The sequence below is a fragment of the Rattus norvegicus genome, chromosome 13 (genome assembly GCF_036323735.1).
Source record: "Rattus norvegicus strain BN/NHsdMcwi chromosome 13, GRCr8, whole genome shotgun sequence".
Classification (NCBI taxonomy): Eukaryota; Metazoa; Chordata; class Mammalia; order Rodentia; family Muridae; genus Rattus; species Rattus norvegicus.
The window spans coordinates 9,349,656-9,370,621 of record NC_086031.1 but is presented as its reverse complement, the minus strand read 5'-3'; the positions used below and the strand labels follow the sequence as shown (position 1 = coordinate 9,370,621).

The following is a 20,966-nucleotide window of genomic DNA, read 5'->3' as shown; positions in this document are numbered from 1 at the left end:
CTAAAGCCAAGTAGACATTAAATTATTAAATGCAAATGGTAACCACCAAAACTGTCCATTGTTTTTATGTTTTTCCAGTACCACCTGTGTGGTTGATAAGGGATGATAAATTGACTATTGTGAAGCATATCCCAGGTTTGGTTCCATATCTACACTGAAGATATGCAGCTCTGCTGTGTGCTGTATACTTGGGAACACTGACTACCTATTTAGTAAAATTCATTTTATTCACATTCCACTAAAATAGAATGTCTTTCCTTTCTGAGAAACTGATAATTTATTTTTCCCCTATGAAGCAGAGAGTTGCTGTATAAAAGTTGATACCAGGGATCCACCACTGTTATTAGATCTAAGGTAAGATTTGAAATTTCAATAAGGGCTAAGCCTAGAACTAGGGCACATAGCTTAGACTAATGGGTCGAAGGTAAAACTCTAGAACAAAGTAATAATGAAACCAAGATAGAAGACTGGAGAAGATTGTTAACCAGTTCATATGTACATATAAATGGCAATGACTCCATAATGTGATCCTGCTAACTACATTATAAGCTTAATCATATGCTGATCTTACTGCAGCTTGAAATGTAAAATATTATATGTGAATATGTGCATGTATAAGATTTTAAATCTGTCATCTATCTACTGTTTATCTTTTATCAATAATTGTGCATCTTCCAGTCAATGCACTGTAAGATACAGGAGACAAATTCTTTTAGAGTTACAATAACTACCTTGTTAATGATACTCTGCATTTGTTTTCTAGATTTGGACTACCTACTTTACTCACAGAGCACCTTATGAAATGAGTGTAACCCAAAAATGTGAACACATTGTCACAATGTGGTAAGTCACTTTCAGAATATAAAATCTTTCCTTGGCTTTGGGAAACAAAATCTTATTATGTAGCCAGTTTGACCCAGACATTCAATCTTTCCACTTCAGCCTTCAGAGGAGAATGCCACTATTTCATGTATATGGCATCTGAAAGTATTGCTTCCTGCTTTCAATGGGATTGCAAGGGAGCAGAGTTCTAAGACACACTCTTAATACTGATTCAGTCTTCCACTACCACAGCTGACCTCAGAGCTCTTAATTCTCCAACTCAAGTGCTACACAGGAGAAAACAAAGTATCAGCATGGAAGGAAGTGAAGCCCCAGGCTAGCAGCCTATCAGGAGGATGAGGAAAGAATTACAGTGTGTTGCTAGGTAGTACTTAACATTTCTTCCTTAATGGTGTCTCTGATGGTGATGGTTAGCTTGCTGACTTCTCCAGCTCCAAATGAATTTGGTGTGCTTTTCAAGTCTTTTCCAGCTGCAGTTATGCTTACTGCTGGCTTTATGAAGGCCAAATGATGACTAGAAAGTTCCTCTGACTATGTTTTATAGTATTTCCTCTCATAACTTTTCAGACTCATGCCCAGGTATAAGTGTCTGTACCAGTAGATAAGCCTCAGCTTGTCGTCAGATAAGCAGTTTCCTTCCAAGCTCACCTAATTCCTACAACCGAGAATTTTATCAGAGATAACCAACTCAATTGGAAAATAGTATTACTTTTATTGACTGTCCTGAAATTTGGATCTTAGCAGAGGCTGTGTAAGTTTGGTGTCAGCCATTGGTGGAATCATGTAACAGATCAAGTTTATCAAATCTTCTCTCTGCTGCTCTCATTTTAGCTCTTACTTGTCTTTATTGAGTAGGTCGAATTAAAAATTGCAAGTTGTTCAAGCACTGATTTCCCTTAGGGAAAAAGTATTTACAGTTTTGAAACAGATTCTTGGAATAAGGAGGTAGGGGGGAGGTGGGCAGAGGCAGAAAAGAAAGGTTAAAAAAAAGTGGCAGAAATTATTTTCCACACTAAAAGAAGTAATTTCTGAGGTTAACTTTGCTGGTAAATTGAGAACAAAACCTTTGGCTGGCTGTTGCAATCTTAGAGGCCTAGCTCTGAGTGAATGGAAACCATATAAAATACCTGGTAATGTGTGTTGGGCATTAGAAAAGAACAAATATTGGGTTGGGCAGATTTCTCACTCAGTAATTGTTGTTGTGCAAGCACGAAGACCTGTATTCTATTCTTGAGACCCATAGAAAAAGTTGGTCCCAGGTGCATATACAATTCAGTGCTGGGGACAGAAACCAGATGATCTTGCTAATAACCAGCCTAGCTGAGTTAGTGAGGTACAGATCCAGTTAGAAACAGCTGATATCCACCTCTGGCCTCTGCATGTGTGACAGAGCCAGACAGTGCAGAGGTTCCTCCATCATGCATTCTTGCTTAAACCATTTCAGGTTTAACAAGAAATTGATCCCTTTGAAAGAGAACGCCATGGAAAATTACACACATCTATTTTAGTAACCAGAGGTCAAAATGCCCCAGATAAATTATTCTAGCTTATGTTAAACCACCTGCTTATGAAAGCTGTGCTGAAACTTTACCACCTCCTTACCTGCAGCTGAAGAAAAAGATACCCAGATATGTTTTTTTTTTCCATTAAAAGTGCCTTGTCCTAATGCTTTGGGGTGTGCAGCTTAGATCTGAAATACATGCATTTACTCCCAGCCTTTTGAAATAAAGATTTGTAATTAGCCATAAACCGTGTCTCAGTGGTCATATCTAGTGGGATCCTATAAAATGAGCACACACATACTTTTTATATGTGCAGTCAAAAAGACCTGGCCAAAGGCGCACACACACACACACACACACACACACACACACACACACACACACACACACACAGAGGTTTGGGGGAAGAGAAACAATTGTCATTCTAATTTGTGAAAAAATATAAGCCTTTGGTATGAATAAATAGCTAATATCACAGAGCTTATTTTTGGATACACACATATCACATACATATGAAAGCAGATGTTGCTGTTTTACAAATATATCTACAAAGATTCTATTTTACTTTTCAATTACCTTCCTTTTGCTAGCAACCTCCTATGTAATGCCACTGCATTTTTGTTATAATTAAGCAGGAAGCCACTGTACTTAGTAGGGGAAGTGTTACCGATGACTTTTTTTCATGTATAACCTCAGGCATTTCACATTTCCTCTCAGAATATTTTTCAATCTCTATCATCTCATCCATTGATTACAGTTAAAGATTTTTGCTGGAATGAGCTATGGATCCCTGGTAAGATTTGCACAACTGAAGTCTAACTTGGAGGGGCTAAGTGAGGCAAAGCTAATGATCCTGAGCAGTGTAAGATAGAAACTGAGTTCGAGAACGACAAAACCCCTACCTCAAGAAGAGTAGAGGAAGGAAGGGAAAAAGAAGGAAAGCAAAAGGAGAAGTTGAGGAAGGGAAGTGTAGAAATGATGTCCATATAACATATTATTCTTAGTTCCTGGAATCACAATATGATGTGCAGAAAGTTGATCATTGGATATTATGTGTCTCTAATAGTTAATACAGTAAAACTGTAGCAACCACTGTCAAGGTATTAGCTGAGCTTTGGGAAATTAGTTTTTGGAGGTTTACCCTTGTGCTGTGATTAACTATGTGATTGTCTGTTGAAACAATGCTCCCTAAGATATTAGAATTTCCCAAGGCTTTTATAGTGAGAAGAGGAAATGGCTTGTCAGCCATAAGAGTAATTGTCTCCCAGCAGGAGACTGCACACAATGCAGCCTACTTGTCAGAGCCCTTGCAGGAAGTCCTGAGTGGAACTAGCAATGGGCAGGATCACACCATTACCAGCTCTTCCCAGTGACTCTTACCTCTTTTCTTCTATTTCAGTCTAAATAGAAGACCTCTGGGGTTTAACAAGTAAGGTCTCTTGGACCCTGTCTGTGGGCACACTGAGAGATACTCCCCATCTCCGATTTTTTGTTTGTTTGTTCCTTGTTTTTGTTTATTTCTTTTAAGAAGGAGTGGGAGCATCCACATTATGGTCTTCCTTCTTCTTGAGCTTCCTATGGTCTGTGAATTGCATCTTGGGTAATTCAAGCTTTTGGCGAATGTCCACTTATCAATGAATGCATACCAAGTGTGTTTTTCTGCGATTGAGTACCCTCACTCAGGATGATATTTTCTACTTCATTATATTTGCCTATGAATTTCATGAAGTCATTGTTTTTGATAGCTGAGTAGTACTCCATTGTGCAGATGTACCACATTTATTGAATCCATTCCTCTGTTAAAGGGCATCTAGGTTCTTTCCAACTTCTGGCTGTTATAAATAAGACAGTTATGAACATATTGGAGTATGTGACTTTGTTGTATGTTTGGGCATCTTTTGGGTATATGCCCAAGAGAGGTATAGCTCAGTCCCTAGGTAGTGGAATGTCCAATTTTCTGATGAACCTCCAGACTGACTACCAGAGTGGTTATAACAGTTTGCAATCCCATCAACACTCGAGTATTTATATTTCTCAATATCCTCACTAGCATCTGCTGTCACCTGAGTATTTTTTATCTTAGTCATTCTGACTTGTGTGAGGTGAAATCTCAGATTTGTTTTGATTTGCATTTCCCTGATGACTAAGAATGTTGAACACTTCTTTAGGTGCTTTTTGCCCATTCTATAATCCTCAGCTGAGAATGTTTTGTTTAACTCTGTATCCCATTTTTAATAGGGTTATTTGGCTCTCTGGAGTCTACCTTCTTGAATTCTTTGTATATTTTGGATATTAGCCCTCTATCACATGTAGGGCTGGTAAAGATCTTTTCCCTATCTGTTGGTTGCTGTTTTGTCCTAATGAACATGTCTTTGGCTTCACAAAAAATTTGCAGTTTTATATGGTCCCATTTGTTGATTCTTGATCTTAGAGCATAAGCCATTGGTGTTTTTATCAAGAAAATTTCCCCAGTACCCATGTGATCGAGAATCTTCCCCACTCTTTATTTTGTTAGATTGAGTGTATCTGGTTTGATGTGGAGGTCCTTGATCCACTTGGACTTAAGCTTTGTACTTGGTGATAAGAATGGAGGGATTTGGATTCTTCTACATGCTGACCTCTAGTTGAACCAGCACCATTTGCTGAAAATGCTATCTTTCTTCCATTGGATGATTTTAGCACCTTTTGTCAAAGATCAAGTAATTATAGGTGTGTGAGTTTATTTCTGGGTCTTTAATTCTGTTCCACTGATCTATCTGCCTGTCTCTGTACAAATACCATACAGTTTTTATGATTATTGCTCTGTAATACTGCTTGAAGTATGGGAGGGTGATTCACCGCGAAGTTTTTTTATGGTTTTTTGTTTTTGTTTTTGTTTTTCTTTGTTTTTTTTTTTTTGTTATTCCAAATGACTTCGGAAATTGCTCTTTCCACCTCTATAAAGAATTGAATAGGAATTTTGATGGGGATTGTATTGAATATGTAGATTGCTTTTGGCAAAATGGCCATCTTTACTATATTAATCCTGCCAATCCATGAGCATGGAAGATCTTTCCATCTTCTGAGATCTTTCTCAAATTCTTTCTTCAGAGACTTGAAGTTCTTGTCACACAGATCTTTCAATTGCTTGGTTAAAGACACACCAAGATATTTTATATTATTTGGGACTATTGTGAAGGGTGTCATTTCCTTAATTTCTTTCTCAGCCTGTTTATCCTTTGATTAGAGGAAGGCTATTGATTTGTTTGAGTTGATTTTATACCCCAACACTTTGCTGAAGTTGTTTATCAGGTTAAGTAGTTCTCTGGTGGAACTTTTGGGATCACTTAAATATACTATCATATCATCTGCAAATAGTGATATTTTGATTTCTTCCCTTTCAATTTTTATCCCTTTGACATTCTTGAATTCCTGCTCTTTTGAGGACTTTTGTCATGAAGGGGTGTTTAATTCTGTCAAAAGCTTTCTCAGATTCTAATGAAATGATCTTGTGGTACTTATCTTTGAGTTTGTTTATATAATGGATTACATTGATGTATTTTCATATATTAAACCATCCCTATATCCCTTGGATGAAGCCTACATGATCATGATGGATGATCATTTTGATGTGTTCTTGGATTTGGTTTGCAAGAATTTTATTGAGTATTTTTGCATCAATATTCATAGAGGAAATTGGTCTGAAATTCTCTTTCTTTGTTGGGTCTTTTTGTGGTTTTGGTTTAAGAGTAATTGTGGCTTCATAGAAGGAATTTGATAGTGCTCCATCTGTTTCTATTTTGTGCAATAGTCTGGCCAGTATTTGTATAAGGTCTTCTATGAAGGCCTTATAGGATTCTTCACTGAGCCCATCTGGACCTCGCTCTTCTTGATTAGGAGACTTTTAATAACTGCTTCTATTTCTTTAGGAGTTATGGGGTTGTTTAGATGGTTTAATTGTTCCTGATTTAACTTTGGTACCTGGTATTTGTCTCAACAATTGTCCATTTCCTCCGGATTTTCCAGTTTTGTTGACTATAGGTTTTTATAGTAGGATCTGATGATTTTTTTAATATCTTCAGATTTTGTTGTTATGTCTCCCTTTTCATTTTTGAATTTGTTAATTTGGATACACTCTTTGTGACCTCTGGTTAGTCTCGCTAGGGGTTTATCTATCTTGTTGATTTTCTCAAAGAACCATCTCCCAGTTGTTTTGATTCTTTGTATACTCCTTTTCATTTCTTCTTGGTTGATTTCCGGTCTGAATTTAATCATTTTCTGCCTTCTACTCATCTTGGGTTTATTTATATCTTTTTGTTCTCGAGATTTTTGGTGTGTTGTCAAGGTTCTCACATATGCTCTCTCCTGTTTCTTTTTACAGGCACTCAGAGCTATGAGTTTTCTTCTTAGTTCTGCTTTCAATGTATTCCATAACTTTGCAAATGTTGTATCTTCATTTTCATTAAATTCTAAGAATTCTTTCATTTCTTTGTTTATTTCTTCCTTGACCAAGTTGTACTTTAGTAGAGCATTGTTCAGCTTCCATGTATATGTGGATTTTCTGTCATTATTGTTGTTATTGTAGACCAGTCTTAGTGTGTGGTGATCTGATAGGATGCATGGGATTATTTCTATCTTCCTGTATCTGTTGAGGCCAGTTTTGTGACCGATTTTAGGAACAATTTGGAAAAGGTTCCATGAGGTACTGAGAAGAGGGTATATCCTTTTGTTTTAGGATGGAATGTTCTATAAATATTTGTTAAATCCATTTGGTTCATAACTTCTGTTCATTTCTCTATGTCTCTGTTTAATTTCTGTTTCCATTATCTATCCATTGAGAATGGGGTGTTGAAATCTCCTACTGTTATCGTGTGGGGTGCAATGTGTGCTTTGAGCTTTAGTAAGGTTTCTTTTATGAATATAGTTACCCTTGCATTTGCTGCACAGATATTTAGGATTGAGAGTTCATCTTGGTGGATTTTTCCCTTGATGAATATGAAGTATCCTTCCTTATCTTTTTTAATGACTTTTGGTTGAAAGTAAAATTTATTTGAAATTAGAATGGCAACTCCAGCTTGTTTCTTCCAGCCATTTGGTTGGAAAGTTGTTTTCCAGCACTTTACACTGAGGTAGTGTCTGTCTTTGTCTCTGAAGTGTGTTTCCTGCATGCAGCAAAATACTGTGTCCTCTTTAGCTATCCATTCTGTTAGTCTATGTCTTTTTATTGGGCAATTAAGTCTGTTGATGTTGAGAGATATTAAGGAATAGTGATTGTTGCTTCCTGTTATTTTTGTTGTTAGAAGGGGAATTATGATTGTTTGTCTCTCTTTTGGTCTCTTTGTAAGGAAATTGTATTCTTGCTTTCTGTACATTATAGTTTCTCAACTTGTATTGGAGTTTTTAAATCTATTATCAATTGTAGGGCTGGATTTGTAGGGAGCTATTGTGTAAATTTGTTTTTGCCATAAAATATCATGATTTCTCCATCTATTTTAATTGAGAATTTTGCTGGATACAGTAACTTGGTGTGGCATTTATTTTGTCTTAGGTTCTTTTTTTTCTGTTTTGTTGTATTATTATTATTTTTTTATTAACTTGAGTATTTCTTATATACATTTCGAGTGTTATTCCCTTTCCCGGTATCCGGGCAAACATCCCCCTCCCCCCTCCCCTTCCTTATGGGTGTTCCCCTCCCAACCCTCCCCCCATTGCCGCCCACCCCCACCAGTCTAGTTCACTGGGGGTTCAGTCTTAGCAGGACCCAGGGCTTCCCCTTCCACTGGTGCTCTTACTAGGTATTCATTGCTACCTATGAGGTCAGAGTCCAGGGTCAGTCCATGTATAGTCTTTAGGTAGTGGCTTAGTCCCTGGAAGCTCTGGTTGCTTGGCATTGTTGTACATATGGGGTCTCGAGCCCCTTCAAGCTCTTCCAGTTCTTTCTCTGATTCCTTCAACGGGGGTCCTATTCTCAGTTCAGTGGTTTGCTGCTGGCATTCGCCTCTGTATTTGCTGTATTCTGGCTGTGCCTCTCAGGAGCGATCTACATCCGGCTCCTGTCTGCTTGCACTTCTTTGCTTCATCCATCTTGTCTAATTGGGTGGCTGTATATGTATGGGCCATATGTGGGGCAGGCCCTGAATGGGTGTTCCTTCTGTGTCTGTTTTAATCTTTGCCTCTCTCTTCCCTGCCAAAGTATTCTTGTTCCCCTTTTAAAGAAGGAGTGAAGCATTCACATTTTGATCATCCGTCTTGAGTTTCATGTGTTCTATGTATCTAGGATAATTCAAGCATTTGGGCTAATAGCCACTTATCAATGAGTGCATACCATGTGTGTTTTTCTGTGATTGGGTTAGCTCACACAGGATGATGTTTTCCAGTTCCAACCATTTGCCTATGAATTTCATAAAGTTGTTGTTTTTGATAGCTGTGTAATATTCCATTGTGTAGATGTACCACATTTTCTGTATCCATTCCTCTGTTGAAGGGCATCTGGGTTCTTTCCAGCTTCTGGCTATTATAAATAAGGCTGCAATGAACATAGTGGAGCACGTGTCTTTTTTATATGTTGGGGCATCTTTTGGGTATATGCCCAAGAGAGGTATAGCTGGATCCTCAGACAGTTCAATGTCCAATTTTCTGAGGATCCTCCAGACTGATTTCCAGAATGGTTGTACCAGTTTGCAATCCCACCAACAATGGAGGAGTGTTCCTCTTTCTCCACATCCTCGCCAGCATCTGTTGTCCCCTGAGTTTTTGATCTTAGCCATTCTCACTAGTGTGAGGTGAAATCTCAGGGCTGTTTTGATTTGCATTTCCCTTATGACTAAAGATGTTGAACATTTCTTTAGGTGTTTCTCAGCCATTCGGCATTCCTCAGCTGTGAATTCTTTGTTTAGCTCTGAACCCCATTTTTAATAGGGTTATTTGTTTCCCTGCGGTCTAACTTCTTGAGTTCTTTGTATATTTTGGATATAAGGCCTCTATCTGTTGTAGGATTGGTAAAGATCTTTTCCCAATCTGTTGGTTGCCGTTTGGTTCTGTATGCCATCTGTCCAGGATCTTCTGGCTTTCATAGTCTCTGGTGAGAAGTCTGGTGTAATTCTTACAGGTCTGCTCTTATATGCCACTTGACCTTTTTCCCTTACTGATTTTCCTATTCTTTCTTTGTTTTGTACATTTGGTATTTTAACTATTATATGATAAATTTCTTCTCTGGTTCAATCTCTTTGGAGTTCTGTAGGCTTCTTGTATGTTTATGGGCATCATTTTCTCTTTATTAAATTTTTTTTTTGTTTTTTTCATTGTTAACTTGAGTATTTCTTGTTTACATTTGGAATGTTATTCCCTTTCCTGGTTTCTGGACCAACATCCCCCTAGCCCCTACACCTCCCCTTCTATATAGGTGTGCCCCTCTCAATCCTCCCCCCAATAATGCCCGACCCAACAATCAAGTTCACTCTGGCTTCAGTCTTAGAAGGAGCAAGGGCTTCCCCTTCCACTGGTGTTCTAACTAGACTGTTCATTACTACCTATGAGGTTGAAGGCCAGGGTCAGTCCATGTATAGTCTTTAGGTAGTGGCTTAGTCCCTGGAAGCTCTGGTTGCTTGGCATTGTTGTACATATGGGGTCTCAAGCCCCTTCAAGCTCTTCCAGTTCTTTCTCTGATTCCTTCAATGGGGTTCTATTCTCAGTTCAGTTGTTTGCTGCTGGCATTCGCCTCTGTATTTGCTGTATTCTGGCTGTGTCTCTCAGGAGAGATCTACATCCAGTTCCTGTCAGCCTGCAATTATTTGCTTCATCCATCTTGTCTAATTGGGTGACTGCATATGTATGGGCCACATGTGGGGCAGGCTCTGAATGGCTGTTCCTTCTCCCTCTGTTTTAAACTTTGCCTCTCTATTCCCAGCCAAGTGTATTCTTGTTCCCCTTTTAAAGAAGGAGTGAAGCATTTGCATTTTGATCATTCATCTTGAGTTTCATGTATTCTGTGCATCTAAAGAAATTCAAGCACTTGTGCTAATAGCCACTTATCAATGTGTGCATACCATGTGTGTTTTACTGTGATTGGGTTATCTCACTCAGGATGATATTTTCCAGGTCCCTCCATTTGCCTATGAATTTCATAAAGTCATTGTTTTTGATAGCTGAGTAATATTCCATTGTGTAGATGTACCACATTTTCTGTATCCATTCCTCTGTTGAAGGGCATCTGGGTTCTTTCCAGCTTCTGGCTATTATAAATAAGGTTGCTATGAACATAGTGGAACATGTACATTTGTTATATGTTGGGGCGTCTTATGGGTATATGCCCAAGAGAGGTATAGCTGGGTCCTCAGATAGTTCAATGTCCAATTTTCTGAGGAACCTCCAGACTGATTTCCAGAATGGTTGTACCAGTCTGCAATCCCACCAACAATGGAGGAATGTTCCTCTTTCTCCACATCCTTGCCAGCATTTGCTGTCACCTGAGTTTTTGATCTTAGCCATTCTCACTGGTGTGAGGTGAAATCTCAGGGTTGTTTTGATTTTCTTTTCCATTATGACTAAAGATGTTCAACATTTCTTTAGGTGTTTCTCAGCCATTCAGCATTCCTCAGCTGTGAATCCATTGTTTAGCTCTGAACCCCATTATTAATATCTTTATTTGTCTCCCTGCGGCCTAACTTCTTGAGTTCGTTGTATGTTTTGGATATAAGGCCTCTATCTGTTGTAGGATTGGTAAAGATCTTTTCCCAATCTGTTGGTTGCCGTTTTGTTCATTTGCCTTGCAGAAGCTTTGCAGTTTTATGAGATACCGTTTGTCAATTCTTGATCTTACAGCATAAGCCATTGGTATTTTGTTCAAGAAATTTTCTCCAGTGCCCATGTGTTCGAGATGCTTCTCCACATTTTCTTCTATTAGTTTGAGTGCATCTGGTTTGATGTGGAGGTTTTGGATCCACTTGGACTTAAGTTTTGGACCCGGTGATAAGAATGGATTGATCTGCATTCTTCTACATGTTGACCTCCAGTTGAACCACCACTGTTTGCTGAAAATGCTATCTTTTTTCCACTGGATGATCTTGGCTCCTTTGTTAAAAATCAAGTGACCATAGGTGTGTGGGTTCATTTCTGGGACTTCAATTCAATTCCATTGGTCTATCTGTCTGTCTCTGCACCAATACCATGCAGTTTGTATCACTATTGCTCTGTAATACTGCTTGAGTTCAGGGATAGTAATTCCCCGTGAAGTCCTTTTATTGTTGAGCATAGTTTTAGCTATCCTGGGTTTTTTGTTATTCCAGGTGAATTTGTAATTTTTTCTGTCTAACTCTTTGAAGAAGTGGATCGGTATTTTGATGGGGATTGGATTTAATCTGTAGGTCGCTCTTGGTAAAATGACCATTTTTACTATATTAATCCTGCCAAGGCATGAGAATGGGAGTTCTTTCCATCTCCTGAGGTCTTCAATGTCTTTGTTCAGAGGCTTGAAGTTCTTATTGTACAGATCTTTTATTTGCTTGGTTAAAGTTACACCGAGGTTCTTTATATTATTTGGGACTATTATGAAGGGTGTTGTTTCCCTAATTTCTTTCTCAGCTTGTGTTTCTTTTGTGTAGATGAAGGCTACTGATTTATTTGAGTTAATTTTATACCCAGCCACTTTGCTGTAGTTGTTTATCAGCTTTAGTAGTTCTCTGGTGGAACTTTTGGGATCACTTAAATATACTATCATATCATCTGCAAAGAGTGATATTTTGAATTTTTTTCCAATCTTTATCCCCTTGATCTCCTTTTGTTGTCTGATTGCTCTGACTAGAACTTCAAGAACTATATTGAATAATTGGGAGAGAGTGGGCAGCCTTGTCTAGTTCCCGATTATAGTGGGATTGCTTCAAGTTTCTCTCCATTTAGTTTAATGTTAGCGACTGGTTTGCTGTATATGGCTTTTACTATGTTTAGGTATGGGCCTTGAATTCCTATTCTTTCCAGGACTTTTATAATGAAGGGGTGTTGAATTTTGTCAAATGCTTTCTCAGCATCCAATGAAATGATCATGTGATTTTGTTCTTTCATTTTGTTTATATAATGCATTACATTGAAGGTTTTCCGTTTATTAAACCATCCCTACATGCCTGGGACGAAGCCTACTTGACAAGGTGGATGATTGTTTTGATGTGCTCTTGGATTCAATTTGCCAGAATTTCATTGAGTATTTTTGCATCAATATTCATAAGGGATATTGGTCTGAAGTTCTCTTTCTTTGTTGGTTCTTTGTGTGGTTTAGGTATAAGAGTAATTGTTGCTCCATAGAAGGAATTTGAAAGTGTTCCATCTGTTTCAATTTTGTGGAATAGTTTGGATAGTATTGGTATGAGGTCTTATATGAAGGTATGATAGAATTCTGCACTAAACCTGTCTGGACCTGGGCTCTTTTTGGTTGGGAGACCTTTAATGACTGCTTCTATTTCCTTAGGAGTTGTGGGGTTGTTTAACTGGTTTATCTGTTCCTGATTTAACTTCGGTACCTTCTATCTGTCTAGGAAATTGTCCATTTCCGGCAGATTTTCAAGTTTTGTTGAATATAGGCTTTTATAGTAAGATCTGATGATTTTTTTTTAATTTCCTCTGAATCTGTAGTTTTGTCTCCCTTTTCATTTCTGATTTTGTTAATTTGGATACACTCTCTGTATACTCTCATTAGTCTGGCTAAGGGTTTATCGATCTTGTTGATTTTCTCAAAGATCCAACTCTTGGTTCTGTTGATTCTTTCTATGGTCCTTTTTGTTTCTACTTGGCTGATTTCAGCTCTGTGTTTGGTTATTTCCTGCCTTCTACTCCTCCTGGGTGTATTTGCTTCTTTTTGTTCTAGAGCTTTTAGGTGTGCTGTCAAGCTGCTGACATATGCTCTTTCCTGTTTCTTTCTGCAGGCACTCAGCGCTATGAGTTTTCCTCTTAGCACGGGTTTCATTGTGTCCCATAAGTATGGGTATGATGTACCTTCATTTTCAATAAATTCTAAAAAGTTTTCAATTTCTTTCTTTATTTCTTCCTTAACCAGGTTATTGTTGAGTAGAGCATTGTTCAACTTCCATGTATATGTGGGGGTTCTTCCCTTATTGTAATTGAAGACCAGCTTTAGCCCATGGTAGTCTGATAGTACACATGGGATTATTTCTATCATTCTGTAACTGTTGAAGCCTGTTTTTTGACCAATTATATAGTCAATTTTGGAGAAAGTACCATTAGCGCTGAGAAGAATGTATACACTTTTGCTTTCGGATTGAATGTTCTATAAATATCTGTTAAGTCCATTTGGTTCATGACTTCTCTTAATCTGTTTACGTCTCTGTTTAATTTCTGTTTCCATGACCTGTCCATTGATGGGAGTGGGGTGTTGAAATCTCCTACTATTATTGTGTGAGGTCCAATGTGTGCTTTGAGCTTTAGTAAGGTTTCTTTTATGTACGTAGGTGCCCTTTTATTTAGACCATAGGTATTTAGGATTGAGAGTTCATCTTGGTGGATTTTTCCTTTGATGAATATGAAATGTCCTTCCTTATCTTTTTTGATGACTTTTAGTTGAAAATTGATTTTATTCGATATTAGAATGTCTACTCTAGCTTGCTTCTTCCCACCATTTGCTTGGAAAGTTGTTTTCCAGTCTTTCACTATGAGGTAGTGTCTGTCTTTGACTCTGAGGTGTATTTCCTGTAGGCAGCAGAATGCCGGGTCCTCATTGGATATCCAGTTTGTTAATATATGTCTTTTTCTTGGGGAGTTGAGACCATTGATGTTGATAGACACTAAGAAATAGTGATTATTGCTTCCCGTTATATTCGTACTTGGATGTGTGGTTATGTTTGTGCTTTTTTCTCTTTGTTTTGTTGCCAAGATGATTAGTTTATTGCTTTTTCTAGGGTGTAGCTTGCCTCCTTATGTTGGGCTTTACCATTTATTATCCTTTGTAGCACTGGATTTGTAGAAAGATATTGTATAAATTTGGTTTTGTCATGGAATATCTTGTTTTCTCCATCTATGTTAATTGAGAGTTTTGCAGGATACAGTAACTTGGGCTGGCATTTGTGTTCACTTAGGTCTGTATGACATCTATCCAAGATCTTCTGGCTTTCATAGTCTCTGGTGAGAAGTCTGGTGTGATTCAGATAGGTCGACCTTTATATGTTACTTGACCTTTTTCGCTTAATATTCTTTCTTTTAATATTTTAATATTCTTTCTTTATTTTGTGCATTTGGTGTTTTGACTATTATGTGATGGGAAGAGTTTCTTTTCTAGTCTAATCTATTTGGAGTTCTGTAGGCTTCTTGTTTGCTCATGGGTATCTCTTTCTTTAGGTTAGTGAAGTTTTTTTCTATGATTTTGTTGAAGATATTTACTGGTCCATTGAGCTGGTAGTTTTTACTATCTTCTATACCCATTTTCCTTAGGTTTGATCTTCTCATTTATTTTTTGATTTCCTGTACGTTTTGGACAAGTAACATTTCCATTTTACATTATCTTTGACAGTTGTGTCCATGTTTTTTATGGAATCTTGTGCTCCTGAGATTCTCTCTTTTATCTCTTGTATTCTGTTGGTGATGCTTGTATCTGTGACTCCTTGTCTCTTCCTTTGGTTTTCTATATCCAGGGTTGTTTCCCTGTGTTCTTTCTTCATTGCTTCTATTTCCATTTTTAATTCCTTCACTTGTTTGATTGTGTTTTCCTGGAATTCTTTCAGGGATTTTTGTGATTCCTCTCTATAGAAATCTACTTGTTTATTTATGTATTCCTTTGTTTCTCTAAGGGCGTTCTTCATGTCCTTCTTGAAGTCCTCCAGCATCATGATCAAATATGATTTTAAATCTAGATCTTGCTTTTCTGGTGTGTTTGCATATTCAGTGTTTGCTTTGGTAGGAGCATTGTGTTCCGATGATGCCATGTAGTCTTGATTTCTGTTGCTTGGGTTCCTGTGCTTGCCTCTTGCCATCAGATTATCTCTGGTGTTACTTTATTCTTCTATTTCTGACAGTGGCTAGACTGGCCTATAGGCCTGTGTGTCAGGAGTGCTGTAGACTTGTTTTCCTGTTTTCTTTCAGCCAGTTATGGGAACTAAGTGTTCTGCTTTTGGGCGTGTAGTTTTTCCTGTCTACAAGTCTTTAGCTGTTACTGTGGGCCTGTGTCCTGTGTTCACCACGCAGGTCACTTCTAGCAGAAATATTGGTCTTACCTGTGGTCCCGAGGCTCAGGTTTCCTCGTGGGGTTTTACTTACGAACTCTCTGTGAGGGCAGCAACCTGGAGGCCCTGCCTTGCCTTTTCTGGAAGCCCCCGTGCACCAGATGGCGTTTGGTGATTTCATCTGGAGACAGAAATGTGGGCGGAGTGTAGTCTCTTCTGGCTTCCCAGGCGTGTCTGCCTCTCTGAAGTTTTAGCTTTCCCTCCCACGGGATTTGTGTGCAGATAACTTTTGATCCGGTCCCTCCAGGTTCCGGCACTGTCTGGGTGCAGGGGACCTGCAGCTCCAGTGCCCCTATCTGGGCATCAGTTTCTTTAGGTTAGGAAGTTTTCTTCTTTAATTTTTTGAGTATATTTACTGGCCCTTTAAGTTGGGAGTCTTCACTATCTTCTATACCTATTATCCTTAGGTTTGATTTTCTCATTGTGTCCTGGAATTCCTCTATGTTTGGGGCTAGGACCTTTTTGTGTTTGACATTTGTCTTTGACATTTGTCTTTGACATTTGTGTCAATATTTTCTATGGTATCTTCTGTTCTTGAGATTCTCTCTTCTATTTCTTGTATTCTCTTGGTGATGTTTGTATCTACGTCTCCTTGTCTCTTCCTTAGGTTTTCTATATCAAGGGTTGTCTCCCTTTGTGCTTTCTTTATTGTTTCTATTTCCATTTTCAATTCATTCACCTGTTTGGTTGTGTTTTCCTGTGATTCTTCCTGGGATTTTTGTGTTTCCTTTCTAAGGGCTTCTATTTATTTACTTGTGTTTTCCTACATTTTCCTAAAGGAGTTCTTTATGTCTTTCTTAAAGATCTCCATCCTTATCAAAAAATTGTGATTTTAAATCTAAATCTTGCTTTTCTGTTTTGTTTAGATATCCAGTATTTTGATTGGTGGGACGACTAGACTCTGATGATGCCAAGTAGTCTTGGTTTCTGTTGTTTTGTTTCCTGTGCTTGCTTCTAGCCATTGGCTTGACTCTGGTGTTTGCTTGTCTTGCTGTTTCTGAGGGTGACTTGTCCCTGCTGTAGGCCTCTGTATCAGCACTCCTGTAGAACTTGTTTCCTGTTTTCTTTCAGTCTTTTCTGAGAACAGGTGCTCTGATTTCAGGTGTGTCAGCACTCCTAGAGACTGTCTTGCAGCTCTAGGTGTGGGCTGGAATCAAAGGTCCTGCTCCTAATTGCTTGTGTAGGTCGTTGCACGCAGTGGGCACAGTTGGCACTGTGTGATTCCTTCTTGGTTCTGGACTGTTCCAGAGGGTATTCACCTCTGACTTCTCAGTAGTATCCACACTTCTGAGGATCCAGCTCACTCCCCAATGAGATTTGGGTGCAAAGGGCTGTTTGGCCAGTTCAGTTTGGTCCTGGGTGCAGACCAGAACCATGGTTACTAGTGGCTGCCTGTTCCTATATCACTGTGTTTTTCTATTTCTGTTAGAAAATACTAACAAAAAGAAAGTTGTTGAGAAAATGAATTATTTCAACTCACACATTTGATTCCATCATGAAGGGAAAGAACTCAAGTCAGAAACTGAAGCAGAGATGATGGATTAGTTCTGCTTACTGACTTGCTCCTTATGTCTTGCTCAGCCATGATTTCATCAACCCTCCTTTTTGTGAGGATCATGGAAAGAATTATCCTCAAAGGAAGATATAGTTTACCATGATTTTGATGCTGAGAATGAGTCACCTTATTACATGAATATGCATATCTCAGAAATACTGCATAAATACTCCCTTGAAAATCTTTAAAATCCATAACATAGTATCCACTAGATTGTTTCCTATCTTGAGGCATTTCATTCAATTTCTTTCAACTTTTTGCTTTGGTTAACTTTACTAAATATACTTCTGCTTAAGCTGTCTATGTATCTGGACACAATTCTTCTCTTTGAGAGTACTAGAACCAAAAGTAAATGTGCAGTATAATATTAGGTGTACACACACACACACACACAAACACACACACACACACACATACATGTATAGACACACAGACACATACATGTATATGCAGGTGGATGCACACAGATAGACTTTAAGCTATATAATTTGAGGGTACACTGAGCATCTGTAAACCTAGAACAGCTGAGAACTTGAAGCTTAGAGTATCCTTTATTCTGATATAGTAAGAAATCATACATTTGTTTTGCGAAAGATAAAACACAATCTTCTGGTAAGCCTAAGCACAGCCATAGCTTCCTTCAATAAAGTAAACCCTGAGACAAAGGCAAGTATAACCTTAAGTTCCAGTGTCTTCAGCTGGGGTGAGGTAACTGCACATTGCCCCTACTGCACTGGCCCCCAAAATAAGCAAGGAGAAGTATGCACTACAGACTAAGGTGCTCAAATCTGCTCCAGGGTATATTTAATTAACAAGCAAGTGTCATGCAGTAGACAGGGTGGTGGGACAGCCAGCTGCTGATGTACTATGAACAAATTCAAACACAACAATTGAAGAACCTTAGGGGCTTTCACCAGCCTTACACCCACCACCTCAGGTAAAGGCTAGGCCAAGTTCCATTTTCTACTCACAGTTCTGGGGAGGAACAAGAACATTGTTCAAAAACGCCAGAATATACTGATGAGTAGTCACCTGACCCTTTGGTCCCAGATAGAGTTGGAATTTGTGTCATATACTTGCTAGCCAATAGAGACAAAGGTCAATGCACTTAGCCCTTAAATGTAAACGGTAACTTTGTTGACGTAACCTGTACCCCTAAAAAGTATAAAAACTGCTTGTGTTAGCCATTTGGCATCACCTTCTAGTCACTCGCCATGAGGAGCTGATTGAGTGTTGTCCTTGACACACCAGAAAATAAACCTCTTGAATTTGCATCAAATTCCAGTCCCACTTGGGGGGTATCCTGGAAGATAAGACTCACTTTGAGTCTTAAACAATCATGATTAGGGAGATGAGTCAGTGGGAAGAAAACCTTACTTCAAATTCCAAGAACCTTTGCAAAACTGAGACATGTTAGAATATATCCATGATTCCAGCATTCTCACAGAGAAATGATAGGAGAAGCAGACTGGGAAATTCTGGTCCAGCTAGCCTGATAAACTGACATCCACATGTTGATTATTCAACTTAGGCATCTTTACTCCAGGAATACATAAAAGGATGTAATAACCACTATATTACATTTATAAACTATAATTTTTCTTCTTATTCCCTGGCATTCTCCTTGTACCCATATGCTACACTGAAGCTTTGCTTTGTCAAGGAGGATTATGAAACTTCCTTCTTTATGATTCAATAGTTACAGAGAATGAAATCTTCGCTGATCATCTTTTGCAAATCATAGGAAAGTATAGTGTCTGAAGACTGTATGACACAGTGCTGTACACATTCATTCTTCTATGATAGACGGTAATAAATCTGTACAATTTGAATCTACTACAATCTGTAATCACTTACTAGTGTCTTTCCATTCTTACACTTTTTACAGAACAGAAAAGTAACAAAATATAAAGCAATGTGTGGAAAAAATTTACACAGCAAATGTAAAAGCTGCACAATTTTAGGACTGTCTTAGAATATATGCAGAGTGAAATGAATTGTTGTCACAAAACAGGATAAAATCAGAGTTCTGACAGGCATCATGGCCAAATTGCTTCCTCATATTTCCCCAGTTATGCTGAGACCCACACTGTCAAAGCAAACCTGCTGAAGCCTTTGGTTATAGTTCCCTGTCTGCACTCTTCCCCTTCTTTTTCCTATATCCCACTCCCTTTTTGGTAAAGAGTGACAAGATGCAAATCACAGTCAGATTTATTCACATGCCACATTTAGGAAACATGGCCAAGCTAATTATTCAGAGCCAGAGCTAGGGATTTTGAGAGAGGTGCCAGTGTTGCATGAATAAATTTAGTACAGACATTACCCTTTGTGATATAATCTCAGTCTTTTTTTTGCATCATGAATTTATTTATTTATTTATTTATTTATTTATTTATTTATTTATTTTTATTAACTTGAGTATTTCTTATATACATTTCAAGTGTTATTCCCTTTCCCGGTTTCCGGGCAAACATCCCCCCCTTCCCCCCTCCCCTTCCTTATGGGTATTCCCCTCCCAGCCCTCCCCCCATTGCCACCCTCCCCCCAACAGTCTAGTTCACTGGGGGTTCAGTCTTAGCAGAACCCAGGGCTTCCCCTTCCACTGGTGCTCTTACTAGAATATCCAATGAGGCAGTCAAAATGCATTAGAGCTCTGAATCCATTAGAGCAGCTTTGGGTTTTGTGAGGTTGCTGGCTGAGTTATTTAGAGGTTTCATTTACCCATGTGTTTGTAGAGATTTGTAAAGACAACTGGTTTAAAAGATTAAACCTCTTTTAACTGTCTTTTTCTTTTCAAAGAAAATCAAGACCTTTTCTTCCCACCACCAGGGCTAATTGTTAAGCATATAACATTTCATCTTGTTTGCATTATGTGACCTTTCCTTGTCAGCTTTTACAGCTCTTTTCTGAGAACATTTTTTTTTGTAGTAAGCAATCTTGGTGTTCAGAAAATGCTAATTGGACCTTTAAAAGGTTCCCATGATAAATATCTTTATGCCTCAATTTAAATTTTTTGGGTAGAGAGCAGTGATGGGCACAGTCACTTTATCCTATCCTTCATCTATACTCATGGTCCTCTTACATCTACCTTGGTCTCAGCAACATTTGATTACTTTTATCTCTTGCTCATGTTCCCTGGTTTCACCTTCTCACTTTCTGGTAAGAATAGAAAGACAGCAAGCTAAGAAGAAAGTCTCTAGGATTTCTGGCCTTTTTTCTAAAGGAAGGTCCTTCAAAGGATTTTAATATATGGTTACCCTGGGCTTAGGCTTAGTCTAAGGAGTGTGTCCTAGTTTCATTTCTGTTGCTGTGACAAAATTCTCTAACAAAACAAACTTTGTGGAGAAAGGATTTCTTTTAGCTCATAACTCTGGGTTACAGTCTATCATTGCACAGAAGTAAAGGTACCAGGAACCTGAAGCATTGAATCACATCATAACCATAGATAAAAGCATAGAGAAATGAAAACACACATGACTGCCCCTTTGCCTGATTGCTTGTGCGCATCCTAATTTCTCTGTACTCTTATACAGCTCAATAGTCCCTCTCTAGGAGTCAGAGTCAGCACAGTGGTATGAGTCTTCTTACATCGGTTATTTGATAAAAGACAATCCCACAAAGACCTTCCCAGGGGAACCCAGTATAGCCAATCTCTCTATTCTGAGGTGACTGTAGGTTTGTTAGGATGAGAATTAGAGAGAAAGATCACAGAGTGTGATATACTAAATCCAGGGCGTTGACATCATTTCTATCCATGATTACATTGTTATCTCCTTCCCATTTCTTGTTATCTTTATTTTCCATTTGAATCACTCTATCTGAACAAGTTAGCATCTTGTTATCTATCCTGTCCCTCTAAACATACCTTTA

At 38.4% G+C, this 20,966-nt stretch overlaps 1 protein-coding gene and 1 long non-coding RNA gene across 18 annotated transcripts in view; one reads left to right on the top strand and one right to left on the bottom strand.

Moving 5' to 3' along the window:
• Positions 1 to 20,966, bottom strand: part of Cntnap5a (contactin associated protein-like 5A) — a 1,008,100-nt gene that overhangs the window by 605,526 nt on the left and 381,608 nt on the right. The gene's annotated exons all lie outside the window — the stretch shown is intronic.
• LOC108352511 (uncharacterized) overlaps positions 1 to 20,966 on the top strand; it is a 203,153-nt gene that overhangs the window by 1,623 nt on the left and 180,564 nt on the right. For 12 of the 13 annotated variants that reach the window (XR_005492306.2, XR_010056951.1, XR_010056955.1 and 9 more), the window contains exons 2-3: positions 297 to 354; positions 764 to 843. This is a non-coding gene — a long non-coding RNA (uncharacterized LOC108352511). The remainder of the gene's footprint in view (positions 1 to 296; positions 355 to 763; positions 844 to 20,966) is intronic. The other variant, XR_010056952.1, reaches the window with a different exon arrangement.